Consider the following 8,975-nt stretch of genomic DNA (forward strand, 5'->3'; position numbering starts at 1 on the left):
TGCTACAAGCAGCAGCCAGTTGGCTGTGGATTCCTGAGCCTACAAAACTTTCATGAGCCCAACTCAACAGCTGCCCAAGGTCTGACTGACAAATTTGCACTCTTGTGATACTCCTGTGACTGGGCATTATCTGGTGTGACACCTTACAGCTCCTGCCTCTCCTGGCCCAGAACCATTGTCTGAGATTGATTTACTGCTCGGATCCACATTGCACCCATGATAGATGCCATTATGATGATCTTCATGCCCCAAGGCTCGATATTTCTCTGGTACTGTGGCCTGCTCTGTAGGCAATGTCCTCCAAACAGGCTGCTACCAAGACTTGTAGGACACCTAAACATTAGGGGATTCCCAGGGGCCCACTGGAAAAACTCTGCCTAGAGCTACAGAGTAAGGTCCAAGCAGGACAGGTATTGGTCATGGGGCTTGAACTCTGGGTCTGGGCCCTGTCCCGCAACATTTCACCATACCACATGAGCCATAGAGCAACATTCAGTTTTCTGTAGGTTCCTTGGAGATCAGAGTGTCCCAGACTTTCCTTCCTGGGCTGGCTTTGAAACGTGATCCTCACATCTCAGCCTCCTGAGAAGCTAGGAGGACAGGCTTGAGCCTCCTGTGCCTGAATGATCTGGACTTACACCACAGTGGACTAGGAGCTCCTGAAATCATTTCTTTAATTTTCTTGTGCTAGTATTGGGGCTTGAACTCAGGGTCTGGGCTCTGGTCTCTAAACTTTTTCCTTCAAGGTTACCACTTTACCACTTGAGCCACAGCTCCATTTCTGGATTTTGGTAGTTAATAGGCAAGAAGAGTCTCATTAACTTTCCTCTACTGAGCTGGCTTGACCCTCGATCTATATTTCAGTCTCTTGAGTAGCTAGGATTTACAGGGGTTGAGCCCCTGGTGGTATTGGGCTATAAGCTTTTCTAAAGCAAGAGTTCTTCCCTGTGTTTACCCTGACTCCTCCATGCAAAGGAGGCCTGAGGGTCAGGAGCTGTGAAAACAGGTTTCCAGCCACAGGAAATGGCTTTTGGTCCCTGGCGAAATGCCAAGCTAAGCTTCCCCTTTGGCGCCATTCTGGGACCCCTCACTCTGCCCTGTGATTCAAGTCAATGTTGACCCAGCCTTGAATTTCCTGCCTGCCTTTTCTGAAGCCATAGAACCTTCATACCACTCACACCATCTGCTCTGCAGCACACCTCAGGACCTTTGCCCATGCTATACCTTCTGCCTGAGGCGCTCTGTCTTGTACCCACATATTAGAACTACTGTGGAATTTTGGCACTGGCTAGATCACTTCCTGGAGCAAATCTTTCCTTCCCTTCTTCATCTTTATTTTTTTTTAATGTTGATTTGCTAGAGATGGAACTTGTGCAGGCTAACTGGCAAATGCTCTATATTAGTGTGTGTGTTTGTGTGTGTGCGTGTGCATGTGTGTGTGTGTGTGCGTGTGTGTGTGTGTGTATGTGTGTGTGTGTGTGTGTGTGTGTATGTGTGTGTGTGCCAGTCCTGGGATTTGAATTCAGGCCTAGATGTTATCCTATCCCTGAGGTTTTGTGCTCCAGGCTAGCACTCTACTACTTGAACCACAACCACAGCTCTACTTCCGGCTCTTTGGGTGTTTAATTGGAGAAAAGTATCTCATATTGACTTTCCTGCTTGCAATTGGGATTCTCAGATCTCATCCTCCTGAGTAGATTACAGGGGTGAGCCACCAGCACCTGCCCTCTACCCTACCTCTTACCTATAACCTCGGCCCTCCTCTGAATCCCAGAAGAATATGTCTCACCAGGCTCAATTTTTTTGGTCAGTCTTGGGGCTTGAACTCAAAGCTCATACTTGGGAGAGACTCTAAACATGTGAAGACTGTGACAAATGCTTCCATTTAATTATGTATCATGTTTCAACACTTAATAAAAAAATGTTAATTAAAATGAGTCAATGTCCTAAATTATTGTGTATAATTTTATAATAGATGTGCAAAATAAAATATTTGTATAACAATACTAAATACAATAATCAATAAATGAATCAAAGAAAAATAAAATACAAAATCAATAATAAAAATCATAATATGAAATGAACATGCATATATAAGTATATGTCATATATTACACATTTATAGAAATATTTCTTCCATTGCAAGGCCTTCATTCAGGCCCTGGGAACTCTATCCTGAATTTCTTTTCCTCAAGGACAATGAGTTTCGCATTCACCCACGGTACAAAAGAGTTATCTGGACGGTGAGCTCAAAAACTAGCAATGGCAAAAACACTGGCCCCAGTTCCAAGAGAGTGACTTAATTTTTTAAATGGAAGCAGTTATGTTTATTCAGTTCCATACTGAACATTAAAAAAAGCAGTGTAGAGTTTTGTACAGCTATTCAAACATCCTTCCCTTACCTGCAAAGTGCTTCTCTGAGAACTACATTGTTTCTCTTTTTTTGTACATTTTTTATTGTAAAAATGTTCTACAGAGGGGTTACAGTTCCAGGAGCAAGGTAATGAGTACATTTCCTATTGTGCATTGCTTACTCCTCCTGTGTTTTCCCCTACCATCCCTTCCCTCTCATCTCCACAACTACCTCCCCCTGCCTAGGTCAGTGACTTAGTTTTTCATTTTAGGTTGGCATGGGGTTTGAACTCAATTAATGGCAACTTTTCCCTCATATTGCTACAGATTTACCAAGACCCTGAGTTCAAATCCCACGCTACGAAAGAAAACTGGCAAAAATTCCAAACCAGGGAGCTTCATTTTTTTTAAATTTAGTTAAATAGTTAATTTTTATATGTTCTTTTTTTTCTTTTTCTTTTTTGGTCAAGCATGGGGCTTGAACTCAGGTCGTGGAAACTCTGCTTCAACTTGGATCTCGCTTGGCTAGAGTGCACTCATTGGACCCATAGCCAATCATGAGATCCTGGGCCAAGAGGATTTTCAGGAAGAAAAAAAATTTGGACAGCACAAAAAGTGGTGAGGGGCAGAGAGCTGGGGTTTTACAATTTTTTTTCTTTGCTCAGTGACCATCCTGGGTCTGAATGGCAAAGCTGCAAAGTGGACCTGACCTGCTATTGCTGGTGGCTGGTGGGCTATCAATGAGGCCATAGGCTAACCTGTCAACATAGGCCCTGGGTTCAAATCCCAGTCCTGACACCAATAGCAGGAGATCACATGAAACTCATACCTATGCATAGGAATACCGATTGAAAAAGTAGTTTAAGCATCAGTCTACTCTAAAATTGGATGCAATAATCCTAGAATTCTGATTGATCTTAATTAATAGTTTATTAGTTGTGAAAAGAATAATAATCCTTCAATGGCGGTTTAATAAATACCTAAGAGTTGGTAGGAACATACTAGGTGTCCTTCTATCATAGAGAAATGGCTATGGAACTCTTTACCAATATATATTTATTTGTATACCTCCATCTGCCTTCCATGTATCGCTGTTTAGGCCAACCCTGGAGGTCGATCTCAGAACCTGGGAACCACCTGACATCTTCATTGGCTAGAGGCTGCCGTGCTCAAACTCACCCAATCATGAATTGGGCCTGCTAGGCACTAAGTTCAGATCCTGGCGCTGCCAGGCATAATGGAGAACACATCTAACATCTGGATGTTATGTGATAGGATGTAAACAATGTAATAAATGGTATAAGTGTCATCAGAGTCAATAAAATAAATTCTAAATAAATGAATGAAACAAGAAATAAAATAAATAACCACACTAAACACAATATGGACTGAACATCTGTACGGAAGTATAAATCCTATCTTTAAAATATATATAAGGAGGGCTGGGAAGGTGGCACAGTGATAGAGCGCTTGCCTTGCATGCATGAGGCCCTGGGCTCGATTACTCAGCACCACATAAGCAGAAAAAAAAACTAGCAGTGGCGCTGTGGCTCAAGTGGTAGAGCGCTAGCCTTGAGGTGAAGAGCTGAGGGACAGTGCCCAGGCCCAGAGTTCAGACCCACGAGTGGACCAAAAAAAAAGTATATAAGGAGTATCTTTTCCAGGCCTGAGGCTTGAATTCAGCCCCCCCTACGAGGAGGGAATGGCGGGAGATCCTGAGATACATGTTTGTGGACCTGGGATGAGTCATGGAATGTGATCAATCTCATCCTTGAATGAGTAGTTCATGCATGATGCAAGTAGGAAATGATAGGCAAGACTCATGGGTATCGATTATTTGTAAAGAACAGTTGATGAAACATGACAATAATCATCACAGTCATGAAATGGAGGCATCAGGAAAGATTCAAGAATCGGTAGTCTACAGATTGGATTCCACCACAGGTTACCATCTCTCCTACTCTATTCAAATGTGTACTTATTTGCATACTACTTTCACCTTATGAATGGATGACTGTTGTGCTCCCCGCTCTACCCTCGCAGTCGGAGGCTCAATAGCAGGTCCTTGGAAAGGTCTAGCTCCTTCGTGGGTCAAAGGCTGGTGTGCTCAATTGGCCCATTCGCCACTTGGTCCTGCTAGGTCCTGAGTTCAGATTCCCCCGCCCTGCCAAAAGATTCATCTTGATGTCAGAAGTCAATTGTTGCACCTGTTTTTTTTTTTTGTTTTTTTTTTTTCCTGTGCAAGTCCTGGATCTCAGCTAGGATGGAGAATGCATGGGCCACCCTGTGGCCATAAGAATAAGTTGTTATCCATGTCATCCCAGTTATATCTGTCATCATATACTCAAGAAAATACACAATACACCCATGAATAGCATACAAAATAAAGAGAATAACTACACTCAATGCACGATGCAGTCCAAACACGGATGTGAATATACATCCCATGTTTCAATGATCATTGAGGACTATTTTGGCCTCCCTGGGGCTTGATCTCAGTTCCTGGGAATGGCCCAGCTCCTTAGTGGCTCACAGTCTGGTGTGATCATGTGGACTCATTGGGCAGTTGGGCCTTCTAGGCCCAAAGTTCGAATCCCAGCACTGCCAAAAATTCACCCTGATGTGAGAAGCCAGTCGTTGCACCTGTTCTTCTGTACTGTGCAAGTTCTGGGTCTCAGCTAGGAAGGAGAATGTATACGCAACTCTATACTCATGGGAATAGGTTGTCATCCAGTTCCCCACAGTTATATCTGTCATCCTATACTCAAGGAAATACACAATACATCAATGAATAAGACACAAAACAAAGAGAATGACTACACCAAACGCAAGATGCCTCCCACCCATGTTTGGAAATATAGATCTTCTATTTAATTATGAATTTATGACTATATTGGCCCCCACCAGGGCTCCATCTTAGGTCCCAGGAATGGCCTAGTTCCTTAGTGGCTCACAGCCTGGTGTGCTCACCATGACCCATTCACCAATTGGGCCTGCTAGGCTTTGAGTTCAAATTCCTGCACTACCAAAAGATTCATTCTGATGTGTGAAGCCTACGGTGGCACATGTTTTCCTGTCCTGAGAATGTCTTGGGTCTCATTGAGTATGGAGAATGCTATATGGGCAACTCTTAGCCATGGGAATAAGTTGTCATCCATGACACCAGAGTTATATCTGTCACCCCATACGCAATAAAATACACAATACATCCATGAATAAGACAAAATAGAATGAATAACTACACTGAATGCAAGATGCATACCACACCTGTAGGTAAAGAGAAATCCTATTTTTAAAAATGGTGGGCTTGCTATTTTGTCCAGTTCTGGGGCTTCAAATCAGGCCCTGCACCAGGCCTGATATTCTAGTCTTCAAAGATGGTGAGCTTCCCCTTCCCCCACAGTGCAACAGAGTTACCCAGACCTGAGCTCAAATCCCAGCACTGACAAAATTTCATCCTGATGTCAGAAGCCAGTCCTTGTGCCTTTCATCTTCTCCTGTGAATGTCCTGGATCTCAAATACGATGGAGAATGTATAAATAACCCTGTAACCATTGGAACAGGTTGTCATCCATGTCAGCACAGTTATACCTGTCACCATACTTATTAAAATACACAATACCTCCATGAATTAGAGACAAAATAAGGAGAATAATTGCACTGAACACAAGATGCTGTCCATACATGTATGTCAATATAGATGCTATGTTTAAATTATGAATTTATTACTATAGTGGACCACCCTGGGGATCAATGTCAGATTCTGGGAATGGCCACACTCATTAGTTGCTCACTGGTTTGTATGATTATCTTGACTGATTGGCCAATTGGTTTTGGTCTGCTCTGAGTTCAGATCCCAGCACTACCAACAAGTGGATCGTGGAGTAAGAAGGAGAGTGTGAAACTTTTTTTCCTTTTCTCTGAGAATCCTGAGGGTCAGGCATGATGGAGAACATTTCTACAAATCTAGATGTTCTGTGATAAGTTGTCATCAATGTAATAAACAGAATGGGTTTCATCATAGTAAAATCAATGGTAAATAATTGAATAAAACAAAAGATACAAGGAACAACCACACCAAACATGTATGGACTGAACATCTATAGGTAAGTATAAATCCTATGTTTACAATATATATAAATAGTATGTTTTCCAGGGCTGGGTCTTGAATTCAGGACTAGTGAACAGGACTGACTTTTTTATCTTCATGTAAGGCGATCTTCCCCTTTATCCACATTGCTGCAGATTTACCCAGATCCTGAGTTCAAATCCAAAGCCTGTAAGAATAAACTGTGTGAATTGCAAGCCAGGGAGCGAATTTTTTTTCTCAGCATGGGGCTTGAACTCAGGTCATGGCAACTCTGCCTCAGCTTCGATCACCCTAGGATGGGGTGAAGCCACTGGACACGCAGGTGCTCCTGTGATCCTAGAAACCCAGGTATTGCAGGGAAAACAATGCCTTTTATGTTTTCTTCCTTTGCAGTGACCTTTCTCGGTCTGAATGACACTGTTGCAAAGGGTACTTCACCTTCCATTGCTGAAGGCTGACAGATTATCATGGAAGCCATAGGCCCATGTGGCAACATAGGTCCTCATTTCAAATCCCCGTCCTGACACCAACCAATGGCAGGAGATACTAAGAAACTGGTTCCCATCCAAAGGAATGTCATTGGAATTTTGTCAGTGTCACAATTGAATGAGTTCCTCATGCATGAATATCCTATAAAATTAAACAACATCATTTCAGAAGGCTGGTTGATTTTATTTAATATTTATGAAGCATTAAAAGAATATTATTACTTACAGGAACACAATAATTTCAGGACACTGAGTGCTTTCATTAATAGTTTAAGGATTTAAACAATAACATTAATTACATGGACACATAATGAATACTCAGGAATTGGTAGGAATATAGTCTATATAACTGAATAATGTATAGACATCTCTGGCACTCTATTAAGATATATATTTATTAGCATACTGCCATCTGAATGTCAATCTGTTCTTATTTTGTTAAGCCCTAGGGCTCCTTCTCAGGTCTTGGGAACATCCTGTCAGCTCAAATTGCCCCAGGATGGTATGTTGACACTCACCCATTCTGCTTGCTTCACAGGATTCTGGCCACACCCCCATTCTTTCATGCTTCTTTCTGACCAATGCGATACAAGAATGCTGGCCACGCCCACATTCCATGCTGCCAGGTAGCACTGGGATTCCCTCTGTTAGTTTACAACACTACCAGTAGTTGAGGAATGTAGAGGTGGCTGAGTGGTGAGGAAGAGACTTGAGGTGACTTTGGAGGATAGTAGAAAATTGATGCTCCCACCCCCACCTGGCCCCTTGAGGTTTCAAACCTCAAGCAATGGCGTGCTGCCAGCAAGCCTAAATCCCCGACCTGGTCCCTGCCCTAGTCTTCTGCTCTGGGCCTATGTGTCTGCAATACTGTTGCCATCGCTGCTGCCACACTTGGAGGAGCTGCCAACAGCTTCTCTCAGCAGCACATGTGAGTGGCTGCCCAAACACCAATTCAACCTGGTCAAACACCCCTCTGGGGGCACCATGACCCCCTTACTTGTTTCCTCTCTCCGGCTCTGATGAGCCACCTTTCTGTCTTGAGCATTTCTGAGATAGAAACTAAATATATGCTCAGGCTGGGCTGGATCGCGGTCCTCCTGTGAAAGATATGCTCCACCAGGCCTGGTCCTCTCTAGTTGGGATGGTAGACATGTCGCACCATGCTCAGTCGTTGGTTTAGATGGATTATCCCAAACTCAGTCCACTGCAGCAGATTCTTGACCACACGTGAAGCTCTTTGTAGGGCCTCAGATATTGAACCTCATTCTCCTCACAGGACAGTTGTGAGGAAACAAGGGAATTATATAGAGAGATCTCTGGAAAATGGCTAGGCAGAGAAGGAGCGGCCTTCAGATAAGGTTTTGGCAATTTTGTGCGCATATGACAGGAAGATACCAGAAAGGGCTCAGATGGGGCCTGTTATTAATAGTGCAACAGGTGTGGGATTATGAACCGGAACATGGCTCTCTTTCATTATTACCCTATCCCCATGAAGAAGGGGATCCTTCACTTTGTTCAGTTTTGCAGCTGGGGAAACCAAGGCACAGAAAAGCCAGGTGACCTACTTATGACCTCAAATTCACTGGAAGCTCGGCCTGACTTCTCTACCATGATCCCTAGGACAATGGGTGCTATTCAGTCCACTTCTTGTGGTGGGAAGTCCACTTCTTTTCAGTCGTGGGTCTTGAACTCTAGGATTGGGCACTGTTCCTGAGCTCCTCAGCTCAAGGCTAGCACTCTATCACTTGAGCCCACAGTGCCCTTTCCAGTTTTCTGGTGGTTCTTTGGAGATAAGATTCTCACAGATGTTCCTGCCTGGGTTGTCTATGAACCATGATCCTCATATCTCAGCCTCCCGTTTAGTTAGAATTAGAGTTCTAAGCCACTGGCACCAGATTTAACAGTAATTCTGGTTCTCTCTCTCTCTCTCTCTCTCTCTCTCTCTCAGGAACTGGTTGAATGGGTGCTGTAGGAGGTGGCCCAAAGTCCCCAGGTGGCTGGAACCAAGATAGCCTACTCATTCTGGAGGTGGGCTGTGGGTCAGG

The sequence above is a fragment of the Dipodomys spectabilis genome, unplaced genomic scaffold (genome assembly GCF_019054845.1).
Source record: "Dipodomys spectabilis isolate Male_0828 unplaced genomic scaffold, ASM1905484v1 ptg000583l, whole genome shotgun sequence".
Lineage (NCBI taxonomy): Eukaryota > Metazoa > Chordata > Mammalia > Rodentia > Heteromyidae > Dipodomys > Dipodomys spectabilis.